Source organism: Pelophylax lessonae (genome assembly GCF_965119305.1).
Source record: "Pelophylax lessonae genome assembly, chromosome: 2".
In the NCBI taxonomy this organism is placed as follows: domain Eukaryota; kingdom Metazoa; phylum Chordata; class Amphibia; order Anura; family Ranidae; genus Pelophylax; species Pelophylax lessonae.
The window spans coordinates 340639733-340662570 of NC_138769.1; the positions used below are offsets into that span (position 1 = coordinate 340639733).

Consider the following 22838-nt stretch of genomic DNA (forward strand, 5'->3'; position numbering starts at 1 on the left):
GGCATGCCAAGGGGGTGAAGACCTGGGTGGAGAGCTGGGTGGAGAGTTGTGCTGTTTGAGCTGATCAGGAGCAACTAAACGCTTGTAAAACGCCTGTGAAACGCCAAATATCACTTTACATTGAGGTCTATGGGACAAAACGTGTGATCTGCCCAAAAAGAATCTCAAGTACTTTTTTGAGCGTTGGGCGTTTTCCTTAGGGCGTCAAAACTCTCAGATGTGAACAGGGGTCATTGCAATGAATGGGATTTGTCTTGTTGGGCGTTTTGAGAGCTGATCAGTGAGCAGAAAAACGCTCCAAAAACGCCCAAAAACGCCTACATGTGAACGGAGCCTTACTTCAGTGTCCTTGGTTGACCCTTTTGAGGAGAGTCCTTTTTCTCCTCTTCTTTCATGTTTATTTAGTAATTCATTGATCAACAAACACTAATTAGCCCACATGTGGGCAAATGCAACCCTTTTGTTGTATTGGTTGATTGCTTCTGCCTGCCTAGGACCTTTTGCCAAAAGCTCAGGATATGCAAGTGCTTTGAGGGTAAAATGCCAGAGGCTGCTGCAAGGACTGTGACTGCTCATATAGAATTTTAGGTTAAATTATTGTTCTCTCTACCTTTATTATTACTCTGAGGCTGCTAGTGAAGGGCCCAATACTGCTGAAACAGGACTTTGTTTAAGTATCTGTCCTCTAAGACATGTGTGTGTTTTTGAGTAGTGTACGCCCCCATCCCTCCTTCCTGCTTATGTTCAAGATCTGCAATAAAACTTCAAAAAGACACCCTGAATTTATCAGTGGCCTACTGGGACTTGGACCAGGGCTGGCAGCCTCTAAACAGGTAGGAAGACCTGTATATTTCCAGTGACTCCTTCTTGGGTGATCGCTACATACAGATCTTTTAAGTAAGGAGCTTGGGGGATACATTAAACCTGAATGTGAAGTTGAGTACAAGGTACTCCTTTAAAAGTGACAATAATTTTCTGACACCAATGTAACGCATATATGCGTCATCATGGAGGTGAACCTTTTTCCTTGGCACCTGTGTGCACCATTATTTCTGCTGGATGCGTTCTTCATGGCACACCCCCAACACAGAGATTGCGCTGTAAGTGACAACTCTATATCCCATTCTAGCAATTGGGTGATGAAAGGACTTGGCTCCAGAGCACATGATAATTGTGATAGCATGTGAAACCCATCCCTGTACAACATATCTTTTTCTCCTAGCAAGAAAGTAAATCAAAGAAAAACATCTGTAAAATAATAAAAATGAAATAAAGCTTAAATAGCTACATCAGGGCTAAATCTATAGTAGTTTTAAAATCATTGTCAGGGTCAGGATCAGCATGCTTTAGGTAGGATTAAAAGAAGAGCTCTTTATTTGTTGTCAGCATCAGTGTCATTGCTAGTGTCAGTGTGTTTTAGGTAGGATGGAAAAAGCAAACAAATCTATTTCTAGGTGCTACTACAGGGGCAAGCAACACATAACACACACATATATGATTGCATTGTGAATATCAAGTATAGCACATGAGTGTTTCTTGATCCTCAGAAGTAGGAGGGGACACTTTAAATATATATTTTTTTATTTATTACTTAATTTATTTTTTTATTTTTAGACTGTTGCTTTAAAAACATTATTTTTTATCACTTTTATTGGTATCACAAGGAATGTAAACAGCCCTTGTCACAGCACTAGGCATGTGACAGGTACTCTTTTAAGAGGGATCTGGGGGTCTATAAGACCTGCCCTTGAAAACATTCAAAAGATCTGTGTTTTTGGAATACTTTCAATTTTCAGAAAATGGCGCTGTTGACATCCGGGTAAACCGGAAGTGCTGTCATGTCATTGCTTCTGGGTTACAATGATGAACAACCGATCAAAGCCAAATCTGGCTTTGCTTGGCTGTCTGGCCAGCCGACAGACATGCCAGCTGGTTGCTTGGGTCTCCTGGAAGAACAGGAGAGCCCGAGAGAGCCACAGAAGGTGTCCCCCTCCCGCTGCTTGTAATAGCAATCAAGCAGGTAGTTAGCCACTCCGATTGCTATTATGGGAGAGCCGACCACCAGCTCTAAAAAACAGTAACAGGAGGATGCCTGCGGCTGTTGGCGTCCTTCCGGTATAACCACCTAAAGTCCAACAATGTATGTGTTCGTTAAGTGTTTATTATATTCAGATAAAATATGAGTTGTTACAGCAATTAGAATCTGGTTTTGTTTGGAGTTTAAACCAATGACATTGAAACTATTAACAACTGTTCCATTTCAAATCAGAAGGGATATATATTCAAATGGTTAATTTGAAGTGCAATTAAAATCCTTTACCTAATGTACCAGCTCCCTAATCATAATTCAATAAAAAAGATATTGATAGCTACCAAGAAAGTATCCTGCTCTTCAGGTGTTTTGTTTTTGACAGCTGCTCCTAAGTCCTTAAGGCAGAGCTGGGACAAAAATTTGCATAGCTGCACAGGGGTATCCATGGGTATTGAAAGTTGCTCCTGGGATATTTTATAGGTAGATTAAAGGTAACATATACACAAACACCTTTAACCAAACACTACATCTAACCTTAAACATTGCAAAGCAAAAACATTTCCTTTTAGTTTCTGCTACCCCTTAGCACAGGTCTCCTGAGTCCAATAATAAATCTGGGCTTGAGTCCAGAACATGAATTTCTCTAGCATTATGGACATACTTACAAGCTGTTAGGATAAGAACTTTTCCATATCCTTGTTTAAAATCAGCAGGAATGCCCACATAACCCACCTAGCTGTCATTTCAATTAACATAAATGATAATCCTATCTGGCCTCCTTAGTGCTTTTGAGTTCATCTGTAAACATGGATAGATAAGTGACCCTACATAAATCAACTGTTTCTGGCAACAAATTGTCTGCAACTTTTAAGGTAAAAAAAAGGGTAATTCATGACATTCTGATGTTGTTTCTATAATAATGTAATAAACTATGCAATTACCAGAAACTTAATAAAACATCAATCAAGTCCTTGGTAAAAAAAAAAATATATATGGAGTAATGAACTAATTAAGCGATACTCATTGTCCCAGCGACCCAGATCAATCCCTTATCTTAATTTGAGAAGCAGTATGTGAAAAGAGCAAGGGGAGACTGTGAACGAAAATCTTAATTAAGTAAAGAAAGATTGTTGCTTCCTCTGTACTGCCAAAGTCTGGTTTGCCGCAAAGACTCATGGGAAATAGTTAGTGCTTTTTGGCTATATTAAAAGTTTTAAAGGATTATTACCCTATAGATTGCATAGTCATAATTACAGTAGCTAGTTCAAGCTTGCTATTGTCTTTAGTAAACTCAAGGAACTATGTGACTTTTGAGAATTTATATTTGAGGAAAACAATTCAAACATAATAACGCTACTTTGTTATATATTTAATCATATTAAAATGCCTTTTGTCATTTTCAAGGAAAGGAGAATAGAAAACATTGTACAGTAAATAGAATAAATATGCAAACACACAGAAAGCAAAGACTTATCATTTGAACTTTGACTTAAAGTCTATTTACAACAGATTTTAAATTGATTTTTAAGGCAGTAGAATAATAAACTTATATAGTCTTTAGTATTTATTCTGTTCTCTTGTGCATGTAAATATATACGCATTCATTGTACCCTTTAATGAAAAAAAATACACTTTTTCAATGAAGGTCTTGCATTAATAGTTGCTGATTTTATGTGTTTTTGCAAGCAAGCACTAAACTCCATTTTTTTACAGTTTACACATGCCAACAAGCAGCTTGTAAACACTTCACATTTAAGTAAAAAGGTAGCTGTAGGGGGCTAAATTATCAACAATAATGCTTCTGAAAGTCTGTGGCCTCCCTACAGGGTAATAACAATTATTTAAAAATGTTTTTATGCTTTCTCTAGGCAATTGTTCAATGTGTTGTAAGTAATCGTGATGACATCATCAGCAATGAGCTCCGCTTACTAGACCATCATAAGCTTACTGGGTCAGAGCTAGGACATCTTGTGGTGAGCTATCAATTTATAGGAATTGGTTTATACCAAGTGGAGCATATATAATATGATGAGTGGTGATTTTTCCCCCTATTTGTGAAGGTGTTTTTATAAATTTTTTGTCTTCAATAAAGTCCACCAGTGAGCATGATTAGTTCCCTTCTATTTTGTGTTTCTTTACCTGGAGTCATGAGCTAGGGATGATCTTTGAAGGAGTGATAGTGAAGATCTTACTATCATCTATACCGTAGTTAGAGAATGCCCTGTTTTGACTTCTTTTCATCACTGAGGTCAGTACTTTGAGGTGAGCAGATTTATTTGTCATGTGGAGTGTTTTGTTCATCACATAGTGGAAATTCTGGAGAGAAGATCATGGATGGTTCAATTTGATTGAGATTCAATTACCTTTGGACTTTTCCACATATTGTACTTGTTTAGTTCATTTGTGATATATATACTGTATGTTATGTGAAGAGTTGTGCACAGTCATTTTGGTTTGCATGCTGCACTCTTTTATTTAACACTCTAAGTTTGATGGCATTTGTATTTTTATTTTTAATTTTATTGAACTGGACGATGCGGCCCAACATTTGGCTCGTGTGTACTAGGCTTTAATCTAGGAATCTTCAGTGCATGAGATGATTAGGTGTGCATAGGGTCTTGAATGGTATGGAACTGTGTCTTGATTACTAGATTACATGTGAAAACAATAGATTAATTGAAGACTGTTTGAGCTTCTAGAACAGCAATCCAGTATAATGATTGCACATTACTTATCTTTCTCACAATGCAACTCTGCCCAGAATGACTGAAATCAATATGATCGCTGGGGATGTACAAAAATCATTTTGCAACTTATCAAGATGATTGCTTCATTTTCAAACAGAACTATGAAAATCACAGATAGAAGCTGATTGGTTGATATGGGCATCAAGAAATGTACTTGTTACACCTATTTTACTCCCCACCCTTAGCCAGGGTTAAAGCTCCCGTATGCCGCTTCAGAACTCTGACTCATAATTCACCGTCACCATGATCATCTACAAGTGTGTCATCAGCAATGATGAAATGTTCTCAGACATCTACCCAACAAAAGAAGTCTGCAATGGGCTGTGTATTGAAGTTGAAGAAAAGACCATACCAAAAGATAAGGTAACATTGATGACTCTCTTATTGGTGGAAACGCATCTGCTAAACGCCAAGATGAAGGAGGTAATGGTGTAACAGTATCAAGAGTTGACATTGTGATAAACAACTTAAGGAAACTGGCTTCTCAAAGTATGCGATCAAACTATATATTAAAGACTATATGAAAACAATTCAAATTCATCTACAGAAGAATAATCCTGAAAGAGTGCACCCTTTCATGACCGGAGCAGCAGAAAAAGTCAAAGAAATTCTTGGAAACTTCAAAAACTTGCAGTTTTTCACAGGACAGTAAATGGACCCAGAAGGTATGGTGAGCTTTTTGGATTACCCCGAGGATTTTATAACCCCTTTCATTACTTTATTCTTACATGGCTTGGAAATGGAAAAATGTTAACCATTTGGGTCATTTGATGCAACCAACTGCTGCCGATTTTCATTCATACCACACCAGAATTAAAGTCTTATGACCACCTTAAACTGGACTGTTATCATCAAGCTTCATTTATTTCAGCCCTAAATTATTGGAGTGGAGATACATTTTTAAACTTTTTTTGTCATTTAGTCCAAATAAAATGATCATACTCCACTTTAAAAAAAAAAAAAGGAAAAAAAGTAATGTACTTGTTACAATGCCTTTCATACATAAAACCTTCCAAGATTATCTTAATTCTTTGCAGGATTAGGATAAAGCACACATTTGCCACCAGGTGATGGATATACATATCTGTATAATAAAGAAAAATGTACCCTTATGTCTCCCGTACTCTTCCTATACCAAGTATCCTCCTAATAACATACTTGAGATCAACTGGCACTATTGTGTGCTACTTCATAAGCTCCTACAAGCCTCTGTGAAGGCAGCAGCTGTCATATTTGGATGTCCAGTAAATAAATCTGGATTTTGACTCAACCTGGAGTGCTGCCAATTCCTTTTCCCTTATCAAGTTTTCACGGAGGCGAGCCGAGGCATGCACCAGTTTGAGTCATCAGGCAATCACACCACCTTGAGCAGTGAGTTCTTGTCTTTTCAAGGCAGCAGCTCCACTGGACGCCTATGAGGAGTAGACTGCACGCTCACAGTGCTTTATGGCCTATCAGCACAAAAGAGGCCAGAATCACGCAGCTATACTTTATATCCCAGGTCCCTATCACTTGTTGATCAGAAATCTGTACTTATATAGGGTAAATACATTATGGGATGATGAGTGGGGAGCATTAGTATTTAGTTTGCTGTAATTGCAGTTGCCCTGTAAATGCAATCCTGAAAATATGGAAAAAACTTTGCATAACATTTAAAAGCCACATAAAGAATGACAATTATGTATACAGGTATTTGGTATTGTAACTGATATGTGTGCAGTTAAATTTTAAAAGAACTATAAAAAAAAATAGGTTACAAAGCTTTTGTGAGCAACATTAACAATGGTTAAATAATTCTCAGTATCAACTCCTTCACCGATAGGAGGTCATCCTGTTAGCTATAATTTATATATTAAATGGCTGAACAGTTAATGACTCACTATTTACTTTAGAACACCTATGAGATGTGACAAGTAATTTATGTCAGAATTCTAGAACATTGCTCTAATTTGTATGGTCAATAAATGGAAATCCCACAAGACATCCACCTATAATGAACATTAAGAGGAAGACAGGACCAGAGACCTTGAATTGAACTCTGAGGTACAGAGACCTGTCTTCAGTAATTCATCAGATACATTACTGTGCCAGAACCCCACAAGCACGAAGATTCCTTAATTTCCAGTACAATCAGAAGTATTTATTTGATTAATATGCTATATACTATTGTACTACACAATACACTACAGTTATAATTTTTGCATCATTTTTATATATTTTATATAAAATGCATAACCATAATGAATGAGCCTCTGGCAATGCAACAATACATTTGTTTGTCTTCCTATTTGGCATTGATTTGGTTAATAATTCTCAAATATGTTTTTCAGACTGCATCAAAAGTATATTTTTTGGGATTTATTTTTACCAGCACAGGTAATTTGAAGAGTAACTCAGACGAATCGATTAAATTCAAAACTGAATACTCACCTTTACATGTGTAGCGGGGTCTTCCATTATACAAGTTCTAAAAGACTGCTGCTTGACATTTGAGAGGAACTCGGCTCCATCTAGTGGCCAAAAGGACACATTGCAGTGGCTATGGAATGTCTTTTGATGTTATTTTCCTTTCAGGAAGTTGAGCAGTCTTCATCGCCCATAGTGCTTTGAGAATACCAGGGTGCACTGCTGCACCGCACAGCCTTCTGGGGGAAGCTTTATAAAGGAAGGGAGGAGCCAGGCTCACTCTCTTGGGAAAGACACAGTGAGACAAGCAGGATGCCAGTGCTGTGGGCTGATGCTGTATGCTAGGCCGAAACTCCTGGGCCTTAAGTGACTAAGTTGCAGTGTTTCATCTCCAGTAGAGGATCCCTCCTGGAGGTCCCATCGATGTTCTACAGAGACCAGACTCATCCACCCCAAATACCTAGCGCGGCTGGTGACAGAGGCCGGAGACTGAGACAGCAGCGGAGGCTTCCTGGGAGACAGTCCTGTTGGTGAGAGGGCACCTGCCCAAAAACTGACTCTATCTATCAAAGAAGTAACTTTAGTCAGGATTAGCCTTAGAGTAGTAGAAGGCAATATACCAGGTGGCCCAGTACATCTCTCACAGAAGTTTTACCGGCAATCCTGCACAGACACCCCGCGGTGATTACTAACTGTTTGCTGCCATTCTCTCTATTGATCACCCATCCTCAATGTGGATTACAAATTGCGAGTGCACCAACGTTGCTAGCGAAGATATAGAGAAGAAACAGCGGACTCAGATAGGTCTGACATTCTGATACTGTGTCTAACTGAATGCTGAGCCTTATCTCCAAAAGTATAATAGTGATTAAGATGGCGGTCCTATAGGCTCTGAGACATTTCCTGAAACAATTAATGTGCCCTTGAGGAGTGATATCACAGTATTTATCTTATCTTTGATTAATTAATTAGTATATCCTTTTACAAAGTCATATTTTACTGTATCGAAACTGTTTATTTGATTCACAGTAAATAACTTTCCTGTTTAAAAGCAAGCTTGTGTGTGGTCACCTTGTATTACCCAGAAGGACTGCAGCTGGAGAGAGGTAACAGGTCATTATTATTTATTGAAGTGTTATATTCCAATCTGTGTAGCCATTTGGTATTCCAGTCCTATTCTGGGTCAGTTGTGCCTAGGGAGGGTTCGAGCCAATTCTGTGGGTTGTTAGGCAGGACGTAGACCCAATAATCTAATCAGCAGCTCCTGCGGGGGTGGTGCTACACGTGGGGGCTCGTCCGGGGTGATCTACAGTCCTGCAACACAACCCTCTCAGCCACAGAATCCCCCTCAACGCAGAAATGGATCCTACCGCTGCAGCCGAGTGGTGCAGGGAAGAGAATGTCGTAGTGGAAAATGGCCTGGTGGTTGAAATCAAGGGAGAGGTCTGGACTGAGGAAAAACTCCTCCCAGTTTTAAGGGCACTGTCCACAGACAGGAAATTCTGGGTGACTGACATAAAGACAGACACCATCGTTCCACACACGTATACATTGTGTGAGTGGAGGAAGGGGGTCCCTGATTACTTTAAGGGAACCAGTGTAAAGACTACTGACCAAACAGAACTTTTCTTAATACATCCAGAAGTCCTTACTGAAGGTCCCTCATCCACCACTCCTGGGGGATCCAGCAAAGAAAAAGGTGTCCAAGAAGGGAGTCCAGAGTCACCACCTTTGTCTACCTTTAGCTCAGAACTGTGTGCTGTTCTCGGGGAAATCGTAGCAAAATGTAGTAAGGACTCCCCAAACTATCTGATGACTGAATATAGGAAGCTCAGGACATTCTCTGGGAAACAGCCTGTGCCTTCGACAGAAGATGGGTTTGAAGAGTGGTTAGATACCGCCACTCAGGCTTTGGAAGAGTGGGAGGTACCAGAACAGCACAAGAAACAGAGAATCACAGAAAGTTTAAAGGGACCTGCACTAGAGGCCGTACGTAATCTCAAGCTAAGCAAAAAGAACTGTACTGCACAGGATTATCTAGACATTCTACAAGATGTATTTGGTCGGACGGAGAACGTGGCTGAACTTCTTTACCAGTTAGACCACTGTTACCAAGAAGAGGAAGAGAAGTTGTCCGAATTTATTAGACGCCTAGATAAGATCATCCACCAGATCTTGATAAAGAAAGGGATAGACCCCCGGAAGGTAGATGAGACTCGTGCACGGCAGGTGCTGAGAGGGGCTCAACCCTTAGATCCCATTGCCATACTGTTGCGAACTCGCCAAGATGGTGGCATTCTGGAATACCCTGACCTGATCCGAATGGTCAGAGAAGAAGAGGTCATGTTAGACAACAAAAGGAAGAGTCGGCAGTTTGACTCAACTGCTCGTGTCAGAGTGATAAGTGCAAAAGAAAGTGACTCGCAAGTTGAACTCCTAAAGACCCAGGTGTCCCAGTTGATAGAAATGGTGTCCATCCTGACTAGTCAGGCATCTACTCTACCTGATGGGAACGTGTCAGAGAAGCCGGATAAACCTTCTAACCTTAGAGTAGACCCGGAACCGAGACCTAGGAGATCGTTAACTTGTTTCAACTGTGGGGGAGTAGGACATGTTAGAGGAGTATGTCCCAGCCCAGGAAATGTCGCCTCAGAACCTCGCAAGCCAGCGGAAAAACTTCAGAGGGCACCCGTGAAGGAGTCGACCGGGTGCCCGCCAGTTTCAAGGGAATCCAAGAGACTCAATGATTCAGGGAATCTGAGTCAGGGAGTCAGATCCAAGTACAACGCCCCTAGTTCTATACTCCAGGCTACTGAGAGAAGGAAAATCAATGCACACCGGGCCCAGAGGGGACTGAAGTCCAGAAGAAAAAAAAAGAAAAGAGCCTGGGTGCAGAGAACTGAATCAGACAACAAGGCCACTTCAAGAGAATTCCCAACTAACTTGGTCGGGCCTTCCCCTGTAGTCTCTGTCCAGGTAGAAGGAATTTACACAAGAGCCCTCCTTGACACTGGGGCCCAAGTGACTCTTCTGTATAGAGACTTCTATGATAAACACCTTACCCATCTACCTCTGCAGAAGTTGGAAGATCTGGAGATATGGGGTATCGGGACTCAAAGTTTTCCCTATGACGGGTATCTGCCAATCAAGTTGACCTTTGACCCATCAGTGGCTGGTGAAGCTGAAACCTTCGACACCCTAGCGGTGGTCTGTCCTCGTCCGCCAGGGGCCAACAAAAGCTCTCTCATCGTAGGGACCAACACTGACCTAGTAAGGCGCCTCCTGACACAACTGGTCCAGGGACAGGATGCTCCAGCGCCAAGGATTCACCCCATGCTACGGCAGGCCTATCAACGATTAGTATTGGAGCAAGAGACTCCTGCAGAAGGAGTTGGAAGACTCTGGAAGTTGGACAGAACGGAAAAGGTCTTGCAGCCAGGAGAGGTGGCTTGTCTGAAAGCTTCCGTTAAACTCACATGGAAACAGCCGGGCCCTTTTATCATCTTTGAATCAGGTCCACAGGAAGAGGAGAGAGGGATAGAAGTAATCCCTGAAGTGATCCCTTTGAAGGTGTTACAGAAAAACCATGGAAGGGTTTTAGTGAGTGTCAGAAACACCTCTACTACACCGGTGAAGGTACCGGCCAGAGTGCTGTTGGGCCAAGTTAACCCGGCTACCCCAGTTGTCCCATCTGATCTTAAAGAGGAGGGAAGGGGTGAAGATGTTATAGAAGAGCTCTGCTCTGGAAACGCTGCCCTCCCACCAGAATGGGTGAAGAGGGCCAAGGCACAACTTGCTGGATGGCGAGGAATATTTTCTAGGGCTGAGTTCGACGTGGGATGCGCCAGGAGTGCCACTCATAAGATCCGCCTGAGTGAGGACAAACCTTTCCGAGAAAGAGTCCGGCGAGTTCCCTTAGGTGACTTAGAAGATCTACGTCAGCAGCTGGCGGAACTCAAGAAGACTGGGGTTATTCGAGAATCCAGGAGCCCATATGCTTCTCCGATAGTGGTAGTCCGGAAGAAAAACGGATCTCTGAGGCTTTGTATCGACTACCGAACACTGAACAGAAGAACCATTCCAGACCAGTATACCACTCCTCGAATCGAAGACGCCCTACAGAGCCTGTCAGGGGCGAAGTGGTTCAGTGTGATGGACTTAAAGAGTGGGTATTATCAGATCCCCATGCACCCTGAAGATCGGGAGAAGACAGCCTTCATCACCCCTGTGGGGTTCTTTGAGTTCAATCGCATGCCTCAGGGATTGTCAGGGGCCCCTGCTACCTTCCAAAGGCTGATGGAAAGGACCGTTGGAGATATGAATTTGATAGAGGTACTGGTATACTTGGATGATGTTATCGTGTTTGGCAGAACTTTGGAAGAACACGAGGAGAGGTTGGAAAAGGTCCTGAAGAGGCTACATGAAGAAGGCCTGAAACTTTCTCCTGAGAAGTGCCAATTCTATCAGTCCTCGGTCCATTACCTGGGCCACATCGTGTCTGAAGAAGGGGTGGCCACCGACCCGGACAAGCTGGATGCTGTCGCCTCCTGGCCGAGACCTACAAATGTGACCGAACTTCGGTCGTTCCTGGGTTTTTGCTCCTATTACAGGAGGTTTGTAGAGGGGTTCGCCAAGATTGCCCGACCCCTCAATGAGTTACTAAAGAACGAAGAAGATGACGTTCCTGAACTGGTCAAGCCAATGAAGTCCACCATGGGACCCCGGAAGGCCAAGGAGTCCATCCAGGATCAGTGGACCCCAGAATGTGAGGGGGCTTTCATTCAGTTGAAAAAGAATCTAACCACTGCCCCTGTGTTGGCCTACGCAGACCCCACGAAACCATATGAACTACATGTCGATGCCAGCCGAGATGGGCTGGGTGGGGTACTCTACCAGGAACATGGGGGCCACCTGCGACCCGTAGCCTACGTGAGCAGGAGTCTACTACCTGCTGAAAGGAATTATCCTACCCACAAACTTGAATTCCTGGCCTTAAAGTGGGCAGTGGTCGACAAACTGAAAGATTACCTGTACGGAGCTGAATTCATTGTCAAGACGGATAATAATCCCCTTACCTATCTGTTGACTACAGCTAAGCTGGATGCAACAGGACACAGATGGTTGGCTGCCCTCTCTAGCTTCAACTTCAGCCTGAAGTATCGGCCAGGAATCGGGAACAGGGATGCAGATGCCCTATCCAGAAGGTTGCATGCACCACACGAACCTGATGAAGAATGGACCCATTTGGCTCCAGAAGGGGTGCGTGCCCTATATCAGGGAACTGAACTTCGATCCAGAGGAGGATCAAGAGTCGAAGAGATTGGGGTTTCGGCTGTCGGAGTACCCAAATACTATTGCAGGGTGACCCAGGTTGAAGGGGAAGATTTACCCCGGCTGTCCAAAAGGGACTTGAGGAAGGAGCAGCTGGAAGACCCTCTGGGAAAACTTCTTTTGGAAGCCTTGGAGATCCAGCGCCCTGAGTTGCTTCTCACCGACTCTCCTCAGGGGGCCCGTCTGTTGCATAGAGAGTGGACCCGGTTACAGATCCGAGAAGGGGTGGCCTACCGAAGAGGCCCATCTGAAGATCTGGAGGAGAAGTGGCAACTGTTCTTACCAGCTAAATACAGGGAGAGAGTTCTGGCTGCTCTTCATGATAATCATGGCCATCTGGGACCTGAAAGAACTTTTCAGCTTGTCAGAGACAGGTTCTACTGGCCCTGTATGAGGGCCGAAGTTGAAGGATACTGTCATTCTTGTGTCCGATGTATACAAAGGAAGACTCTGCCACGTCAAGCAGCCCCAATGGGCCATCTGCAAAGCCAGGGACCCATGGAACTGGTGTGCATTGATTTCCTTTGCCTAGAGCCTGATCTGAGTGGCCAAGGGAATGTCCTTGTGGTAACAGACCATTTTACCAGATACGCCCAAGCATTCCCAACAAGGGATCAGAAGGCCTCTACAGTAGCCAAAGTTCTTGTAGAAAAGTTCTTTGTACACTATGGGTTACCACAACGCCTCCATTCAGATCAGGGAAGAGACTTTGAAAGCAGACTGATCAAGAGACTGTTAGATCTGTTAGGCATCCAAAAGACTAGAACTACTCCCTACCATCCACAAGGGGATGCCCAGCCGGAAAGATTTAACAGGACTCTTTTGGACATGTTGGGGACTTTAAGCTCAGAGAAGAAACAGCATTGGGGCAAACATGTAGCTGCCATTGTGCATGCCTACAACAGTACTGTCAGTGATGCTACTGGATATTCCCCTTATCGTCTAATGTTTGGACGAGAGGCTCGATTGCCAGTGGATTTGGCCTTTGGCATCTCGCCCGATCACACCTCTTCAGCATCGCACAAGGGATATGTGGACCGACTGCGGAAGAGTCTGAAATCGGCCTATGATAAAGCTCAGGCCACATCTGATCAACGTGGACTGAGGAATAAAAGGAATTTCGACTTAAAAGTTCGGATCCAAGACTTGCAACCAGGGGACAGGGTATTGTTGAGGAACTTGGGTGTCCCGGGAAAACACAAGTTGGCAGACCGCTGGAAGTCCCAACCTTATGTTATCTGCAAGCAACTACCAAACCTCCCTGTGTATCAAATTCGGCCTGAAGGAAGTGTGGGTCCATTGAAGACTTGGCATAGGAACCATTTACTGCCTCTCTCTGAAGCAGTTCGCATGCCTCCTGTCGTAGATTCGCCAGAGACCCCTTCGACCTCTCGCCTGTCCAGACCAGTCACCAGATCTCAGTCGACACTCCCAGATGTGAGGGAGGGAAATTCTCCATCTGAAGATCTGGAAGATGAAGGGGAGGTACCTGACTGGATGTGGTCGTCTCAGTTACCAGAACCCACACCTGCCTCCCTGTCTTCATCCGAATTGGCTGACAGAGGAACCCTTCGGGCGGAAGCCCCCGAATTCATACCTTTCCACATGCTTCCAGAAGAAGTAGTTGATGATGAAGATCCTGAGGAGGAGGTTGCACCTTCCTCTGAAGAAGAACTGACCGCTCTTGAAGCATCAGATTCCTGTGTGTTGGAACATGAGGAGGAGGACATTGAAGAATCCCCAGAAGTGGCTGGTCCTAGTACCTCTGAGATCGTGCATCCCAAAGAACAGAGGGAAAGAAGAGTCATTCACCCGCCCAAAAGACTGACCTATGACCAATTGGGTGAATGCTCAGAAGAGGCTATCTTTACTTCCAAACGAACTCTTGATCAGCCTAGTTCTTCCACCGCAGATTTGGTGGAGGACAACCCTAGCTCACCCCCAGGCACATCTGTACAAGCCACTCAAGTGTCAGGGGTCTGTGAACAGAATTACCTTCCCTCCCCTGACAATTGGTGGGAGGTTCCTATGTCGAACCTGTGTTGTAATATGCAGTTGTTAAGTTTGAACTCTGCTTATGAAAAGGAAGATGATTCCCTGTTATGCATATGTTAATGTTTTTTTTTTGTGTACTGCCAACATATGCACTGGAGTACATGCTGTTGTCCTCTTTGGGGACCAAAGTTTCTCAAGTGGGGGGAGTGTGTAGCGGGGTCTTCCATTATACAAGTTCTAAAAGACTGCTGCTTGACATTTGAGAGGAACTCGGCTCCATCTAGTGGCCAAAAGGACACATTGCAGCGGCTATGGAATGTCTTTTGATGTTATTTTCCTTTCAGGAAGTTGAGCAGTCTTCATCGCCCATAGTGCTTTGAGAATACCAGGGTGCACTGCTGCACCGCACAGCCTTCTGGGGGAAGCTTTATAAAGGAAGGGAGGAGCCAGGCTCACTCTCTTGGGAAAGACACAGTGAGACAAGCAGGATGCCAGTGCTGTGGGCTGATGCTGTATGCTAGGCCGAAACTCCTGGGCCTTAAGTGACTAAGTTGCAGTGTTTCATCTCCAGTAGAGGATCCCTCCTGGAGGTCCCATCGATGTTCTACAGAGACCAGACTCATCCACCCCAAATACCTAGCGCGGCTGGTGACAGAGGCCGGAGACTGAGACAGCAGCGGAGGCTTCCTGGGAGACAGTCCTGTTGGTGAGAGGGCACCTGCCCAAAAACTGACTTTATCTATCAAAGAAGTAACTTTAGTCAGGATTAGCCTTAGAGTAGTAGAAGGCAATATACCAGGTGGCCCAGTACATCTCTCACAGAAGTTTTACCGGCAATCCTGCACAGACACCCCGCGGTGATTACTAACTGTTTGCTGCCATTCTCTCTATTGATCACCCATCCTCAATGTGGATTACAAATTGCGAGTGCACCAACGTTGCTAGCGAAGATATAGAGAAGAAACAGCGGACTCAGATAGGTCTGACATTCTGATACTGTGTCTAACTGAATGCTGAGCCTTATCTCCAAAAGTATAATAGTGATTAAGATGGCGGTCCTATAGGCTCTGAGACATTTCCTGAAACAATTAATGTGCCCTTGAGGAGTGATATCACAGTATTTATCTTATCTTTGATTAATTAATTAGTATATCCTTTTACAAAGTCATATTTTACTGTATCGAAACTGTTTATTTGATTCACAGTAAATAACTTTCCTGTTTAAAAGCAAGCTTGTGTGTGGTCACCTTGTATTACCCAGAAGGACTGCAGCTGGAGAGAGGTAACAGGTCATTATTATTTATTGAAGTGTTATATTCCAATCTGTGTAGCCATTTGGTATTCCAGTCCTATTCTGGGTCAGTTGTGCCTAGGGAGGGTTCGAGCCAATTCTGTGGGTTGTTAGGCAGGACGTAGACCCAATAATCTAATCAGCAGCTCCTGCGGGGGTGGTGCTACACATGTAAAATAGGAAGCAGGACAAAAAGGAATGCTCTCACAAACAAATGAGAGCCCAGGACTTTTAAGGTGCCAGTAACTGTGGTCAACACATTGAGTAAAATTCAAACATTTTAATTATATTTACTAAAAAACATATAATGACTACATGTTAAAAGACAAAAGGACCAATCTATAATCGCTGTCAATCAAAGTGATTAATTGCGATAAGGAGTCGCAGGGTAGCAATCCCAAAAATGTTGTTGACATGTTAGTATATATTTTTACAAAGCAATATAACACCACATGCAAGCACCTTGCCAGACACAGACAAAAGTTTATTTTGCAGCTTACCAGACCTTAGATGTGGCCGCTGCCCTCCCACGATCCTCAGGGAATTTAAATGAAGACCCTCCTACTTATGTAAACAAAGCAGGCGGATCTTCTCTGTGCCTGTCACAGAGCCCCCCTCACACAGTGAGTAAACATTTGATCACTCCCAGTTTTAACCCCTTCCCTGCCAGTGTCATTTATACAGTATACAGCATAATATTTAGCACTGATTACTGTATTAATGTCACTGGTCCCCAAAAAGTGTCAAAAATGTCAGTTAGGGGTCCGATCTGTCCGCTGCAATGTCGCAGTCCCGCTAAAAGCACTGATCGCCGCCATTACTAATAAATAAATAAATAAATAAATAAAAAGTCCATAAATATATCCCGTAGTTTGAAAACACTATATAACTTTTGCCCAAACCAATTAAAATACGCTTTTTGGGATTTTTGTTTTACCAAAGATATGTAGCAAAATACAAACTGGCCTAAACTGATAAAAAAATAACATTTTTAAATATTTTTATTGGGAATGTTTTATAGCAGAAACAGAAAGTAAAAAATATGGAGCTTTTTTCAAAATTGACTTTTTTTGTTTATAGCGCAAAATCTAAAAATCGCGCAGGTGACCAAATACCACCAAAAGAAAGCTCTATTTGTGGGTAAAAAAGGACATCAATTTTATTTGGGTACAGCATAGCACGACCACGCAATTTTCCATTAAAGTAACGCAGTGCCGAATCGCAAAAAATGGCCTGGTCATTAAGGGGGGTAAAACCTTCCAGGGCTGAAGTGGTTAAATACTTTATGACGTTTTAAGGGCTTGCCTGTCCCCTCTCATCTTGCATATCTTACTATTGGCCAAAGAGGCAACATAGTGTGTGAGACAAAAGAGAGACACAAGTGGTTGAAAAAAGAACCACCTAAGAATGAAAATTGTTATTGTAGTGCAACATCACTGCTTAGAGATGAGCAGTCTTTTGTTTTCTTTCATGTAATACTCAAAGCATCTTTGTAACTTGGTTGTTTTATAAGTGTCTTCAGGGGCAGACTGGCAACTTTCGGCCCAGGGGGCAAGTACAAACCAGAGGCCCATGGTGCAGGGACTCGGCCCCCTTACAACTTTCCCTCACCCTCTCTCCAACTCTCACAACCCTCCTCCTGACCCCCATTCCAAGCTGAACCCCTGCTCTAGATACACGCTACTTACCGGCTGAATCCAGCAAGGGGAGGTTGGGGGGAGGTGGGACAGCTCGGTAGGGGCTGGCCGGGCAGAAGAGTCTCTAGTGGGGCATGGAATCGGCCTCTACTTAGACATAGTTTACACCATCCATCCTGAGGGGGGAGGCCTGAGCTTTGTCCTGGTCTTCAAGTCGCATTAAGTAGGTCAGTGGCAGGGACTTTTTACTTCTTTTCACCAGGAATCCTTTAGGCATGTCTGTGGCAGAAGCGGTGCAGCCTTTTTACGGGGCATCAGTACGGCCCAGGGGGCAATTTCCCCCCTGCCCCCTGGACCAGTCCTCCTCTGAGTGTCTTTCATAATTACTGAACTTAGTTGGGACAAAGGTAGCTGGGCACTGATTTACCAATTCTCCACTGAAAGGGAGAGAATACAACTAAGTATCAGACCAAACAGCTCTCTCTGGGTATTATGGCTGTATAGTTACAATAATTTAGTTGTGGATATTCAGATTATTTGAGACTTTCTCTTAAAAAAAACCTCTTGAAAACCACAAGAATTATACTTGCATGTCACATACGTTCATCTTAGATGTATTCAAAACTTGTTTTACCTCTTGTCTTATTCTACATCTGAACCAAATCAAATCTGAGCAAATATAGAGTGCAATCTTTTGTTTGCTGCGTGATCTTGTTTGCCGCTTGTACTTGTTGCTCCTCCAAGGAACATCGGAAAGCATACAAGTTTCATTGCTTTGCAGCCAAACATCAGCCCCTTCTGTGCTGACAATATAAATGCAAAACAATCAGGTGCTTAAAAACCCCTAGCCAATTTCTGCAGGTTCTTTTATTGTATTCTAAGCTATTTCTTTCTAATGTGCTTCTATTGTCCTGAACATCTATGAAGCAGCTGTCTATATGCTTGCAATTTCCTCTGTGGGAACACTGAACTTGCAGGGGGTTTCTATTCATATCGAGTGAATGAAGGAGGCCTCTTACAAGATCATTTTTCCTGTAGCTTCAGACTACTTGAAAAAATTGAAGGTGATGTATAGTGTTTATGTATATATTTTCCTAAATCTTCATTATGCTCAGAATTAAATGATAACAAAAACCATGTACATTTGGCATATTACATGTGAATATTTCATGTTGACCACATTCAGCCAGCAGGTGGTGCACTTAAGGAATTTTTTTGCACTTTTGCTTAGTCATTTTGCTGCTATGCTCTAAATAGCCACACACATCTGAATGAGTTGGAGAGGGTACTCCCATGTCTAACTCGTATGATTTTTTTTGAAGCAGAGGGTCAAAAGTTGTCAGCCAATGCTTAGCCATTGTATTAGACAGCACAGTACATTCTGTATCCATAATGTAATCAAAGCACCCTGTAATAAATGCAAAATACTTTTTAAAGAAAGCTCTAAGATCTACTTATAAATTTGCAAATGTTCAAAAAATACCCACAATGATTTTAGATTCCTTTTGAATAACTTTTAAAAGTTCAAAAAATACCCACAACGATTGTAGTTTCCTTTTGCATAATTTTAAAAGCTATGACATAACTAAGGTGCATAGCTGCTTCTGAGCTCACATGTTCAGAAGACCTCCATTTCTAAACTGTAAGCTCACATTTACTGTCATCCTGTGCCAAATTAAACAACATTTACCTAATTTCCTTGTTCTGTTCTTTTATCTTTTAATTGTGTCTGTAGTTGCATGGCTTGAATTTGTAGAGTTTGTCACACTTCTGGAACTTACTCTTGTCACTTATTCTTCCTCAAACATCCATCTTTTAACTATGATGTGGAATTTGTTTCAATAAATGTACTATTTTTCATCCAAAGTTGCTTACACTGCTCAAAACTTTTTAACCATTCTTTAAAGTGATTGTAAAGGAAAATGATTTATTACAAAAACATTACAAACATGTCATATTTACCTGCTCTATGCAGTTGGTTTTGCACAGAGCAGCCCCGAACCTCCTCTTTTCGGCTCCTTTGCTGGCACTCTGGGCCCCTCCCCCTTTCCGAGTGCCCCCATAGCAAGCCACCCTAAGACACAGAAAGCGTGGCTCAGTCCCACCCCTGCTCCCACCTCACTGGCTGTGAATGACAGCAGCGGGAGCCAAAGTCTCCTGCTGCTGCATCTCAGCCAATCAGGAGGGAAAGACCCCAGAGAGCTTCAGATCTTGTGCACATTGCAGGACCAAGATCGGGCTTAGGTATGTATTAGGAGGGACCGAGGGGGGAGCTGCACACTGAAGGTTTTTTATCTTCATGCATAGAATGCATGAAGGTAAAAAACCTTTAGCCTTTACAACCACTTAAAATAGTTTGTTTTTTATAAACACTAAAACTAAGACAGAAGTAGAGGATAAAAAAAAAACATGTGGATCTAAAGCTGACGTTGAGCTAAATATATATTTTTTAATTGTACAGCATTAGTCATATTACTTACCTGTAATGAAGTATGCGCCATGTTGTGCAGTCAGTGAGATCCTGTAGAACTCTTCACTGCAGGGATGTCGGTCTTCTTCTGGTTTTTGAACTGCCATCTCTTTTTGGGTTAATATCTTTGGGCTCCAGGCTGAGCTGCTGTAAAAAGGCTGCACTGGGGACCCTCCTGCTTCTCCCTCCTCCTCCATTAAAAAATGTTCATTCCTTGTTTACACTTGTTATAAATAAGTTTTTATTGGGTTTTCAGAAAAGAAAGGGTAAATACAAACATTGTAATGAAATACGTCACATCCATGTGCAAAACAGCAGATAACTCTGGACGTGAAACTCACATCCACAAACTTACATACTTCTACTTGAGTAATTACCAGTACATTGCATTACAACAACAGATCAATGAGCAAATGAAATCACTGGAATATGCCTTGTGTAATTTAGACCGCTGTGGCCTTCTAGCCCGGTCAGAACCCACGCGGCCCCCAATTGGGATCACCATGCGCCGCGTAGGATCGGCCAGGCCCAGGCCCTGTATAAAGAGGGGTAACAACACAAAGAGGGGACAAAGAAGGGTAGGAAAGACACTTTATGAAAACAGGTGAGGTGATAGAGCATCAAATAGGTCACCTAGGAAGCTCTATATGCTTCCCACAACTGCCATCTGGTTTTGAAACTATGAAACGTCAGATTGGAACTTGACAGAATGCTTTCATATTCATGAGATTCGTCCACAATTTGAACGACCTCACGAAGGGAAGGTGAGACATTGCTCTTCCAGTTGCGAGCGATGACTAGCCTTGCTGCATATAGAATATGCTGTACGACAACTCTACACATCGGTGGGTACCAATCCAGCCCGATACCCAAGAGTGCCAGCTCAGGATTCAATTTGTTTAGGATACCTGTGACCTCCGCTATCAGCCTATGTACCGATGACCAGTAACTCCTCAGTGACTTGCATGTCCAGAACATATGGAAGAGCGTCCCTACATGTCCGCAATCTCGCCAACACATGTTAGAGTAAGAGCGATGGAACTTTGCAACAATGTACGGGGTTCTATACCATCTCAAGTGAATTTTCATCGCTCCCTCTCTAAAGTTAGCACACCTAGTCAATGAGTAGTTTAATCTAAAAGCCTTCAGCCATTGTGCGTCAGTGAATGTCCTATTTAGGTCCCTTTCCCATTTCAGTTGGTGATATGATTTGGTAAAGTGCATACGGTCCTGCATGGCACTGTAGAATACACCAATGCCATGTTTGGAAGAGGGAGCAGTGAAACAGTACTCGAAGACTTGTCTGGGGAAACAAATATATGTGTTGGGTAAAGATTGAGCGATGTGTAAGATACGTTTATAAGTCAGGAATTCTGTCTTAAAGTCCGGGAACTTGGCACAGAGGTCCGAGAACGGGATGTAAACGGATTGAGGGTTTAAGTCTGAGAGTAAAGATAGGCCATATTTAGCCCAGTGAGTCACATGCAAGTCAGGTGATAGTGCCTGTAGTGTGGACAGTGGGATGGGCATACGGCGGGTGTCAGAGGAATCAGAAGCATTCTCCCAAAAATATTTCCAGGCCAGTAGTGTAGCGGAAATGGTAGGATGGGGATCCAATGGTCGTTTACTAGATAGATTCGCGGCCAGCACTAGGTCAGCCAATTGTACTTGTGGAGTACTAAACTGCTCCAGGGAGCACCACAATGGCAGGTTGTGAGTTGAGAACCAGGATTTAGACTGTGCCAGAATGGCCGCCATGTGATAGGCTCTCACATCTGGGACCCCCAATCCTCCCACCCGGACATGTTTGGTCAATGTCTTATGGGACGTCCTGGGCCTCTTATCCAACCATAAGATACTTCTAACAATGGATTGCAGTGCCTTGTAGAAAGCAATTGGAGCTATGATAGGGAGGGCCCTAAACACATACAGGATTTTCGGTAAAATCAACATTTTAAATGCCGCGTTCCTCCCTGACCAGGAAAGGAAGAATTTCCTCAATCTCAGTAGATCCTGTGTCGTGGTGTGTAGCAGGGGAGAGAAATTGGTCTTACAGAGAGTGTCCGGTGAGCTAGTCAATTTAATGCCCAAATAGTCCAATGAGTCCCTTTGCCACTGATAATGTACTACTTGTTGGATTCGTGTCTGCATACTGTGTCCCACATGTATCCCTAGGAGATTGGATTTAAGTTCATTGACCTTGTAGTAAGAGACTGATTGGAACTCTCCCAGAATGTCCTGAACATGCAGTAGGGACTTCTCGGGGTCTGTGCAGGCCAATATGACATCATCTGCGAATAGTGAGATAACATGAGGGGGGGAGTCTGCCAGTTTAACACCCGTGACACCTGGGTGGGATCTCATCCTCTCCGCCAAGGGTTCCATGAGCATGGCAAAAATCAGGGGCGACAATGGACACCCCTGACGAGTGCCATTGGTAATATGAAAACTTTCCGAGAATAAACCCTCCGTAAAGACCCTAGCAGATGGGACTGAGTATAAGGCCATAATGGCCTGGACAATCTCCCCCTCAAAGCCGAACTTCTCCAATACCTGCCGCAGGTATCCCCAATGTATCCGGTCAAATGCCTTTTCGGCGTCTAGCGACAGGAGCACCGTGGGGATCCCGCGAGCAGCTACATGATGAATAAGGCCCACCAACCGTCTAGTGGCATCCGTGGCCTGCCTTCCGGCCACAAACCCCACCTGATCTGGTTTGATGAGATCTGGGAGGCACTGGGAAATACGGTTGGCAATGATCCTAGCATACACCTTTAAATCTACATTTAGTAACGAGATGGGTCGGAAATTTTGCGGCTTATTAGGTTCCTTACCGGGTTTTGGCAGTGTGACCACCGTGGCCTCCAACATTTCGGCCGGAAAAGTAGCCGTAGTCAAGGCCTGATGAAACACCCTACCAAGGCAAGGG

At 43.3% G+C, this 22838-nt stretch overlaps 1 pseudogene across 1 annotated transcript; it reads left to right on the plus strand.

Moving 5' to 3' along the window:
- Positions 1 to 5015: 5015 nt before the first annotated feature.
- LOC309545551 (translationally-controlled tumor protein-like) lies at positions 5016 to 5603 on the plus strand (annotated as a pseudogene). The gene has a single exon. The product of its transcript is annotated as a translationally-controlled tumor protein-like (transcript).
- Positions 5604 to 22838: the final 17235 nt, after the last annotated feature.